Source organism: Nicotiana attenuata, unplaced genomic scaffold (assembly GCF_001879085.1).
Source record: "Nicotiana attenuata strain UT unplaced genomic scaffold, NIATTr2, whole genome shotgun sequence".
NCBI classification, from domain to species: Eukaryota; Viridiplantae; Streptophyta; class Magnoliopsida; order Solanales; family Solanaceae; genus Nicotiana; species Nicotiana attenuata.
In genome coordinates this window covers 51,002-51,402 of record NW_017674537.1, presented here as the reverse complement: position 1 = coordinate 51,402, position 401 = coordinate 51,002, and the positions used below count along the sequence as shown (strand labels likewise).

Genomic DNA, 401 nt, shown 5'->3' with positions numbered 1-401 from the left:
TAAACAGCTGAAAACCTTTTTTTCCCGCATATTCCGTTACTGTATACAGCCCGCGAATATAGTCGAATACATTCTTTGCTTAGCTGAACTCCCTTATTTTCCGCCAAGTACAGTAGCAAAAATACATCAAATACAGTCTATAATAACTGAAAATATAGCTATAAGAAATAATTTAGTAAATGATAGCTATACCAACCTAATATTCATATTTCTCATAAATCAACTGGGAGGGAGAAAAGGATTTGGTGCGACGAGGTCACACATCCATAAGTGGATAAGCGATAAGGTCCTTTAGTATCACTCACTCTCTTCTCTCGTCTTTTGGCACCGTCAGTCCCTTCCCCCTCTGAGAGTAAGCTTCACAACCCCCGCCCCCCCCCCCACCCACCCCACCCCCCAAA

General features: G+C 42.4%; 1 protein-coding gene across 1 annotated transcript in view; it reads left to right on the top strand.

The window, feature by feature from the left end:
• The first annotated feature begins 241 nt into the window (after positions 1–241).
• LOC109218852 (50S ribosomal protein L27, chloroplastic) overlaps positions 242–401 on the top strand; it is a 3,082-nt gene continuing 2,922 nt past the window's right edge. The window contains exon 1 of the mRNA XM_019383247.1: positions 242–352. The gene's annotated coding sequence lies outside the window, so the exon portion shown is untranslated. The remainder of the gene's footprint in view (positions 353–401) is intronic.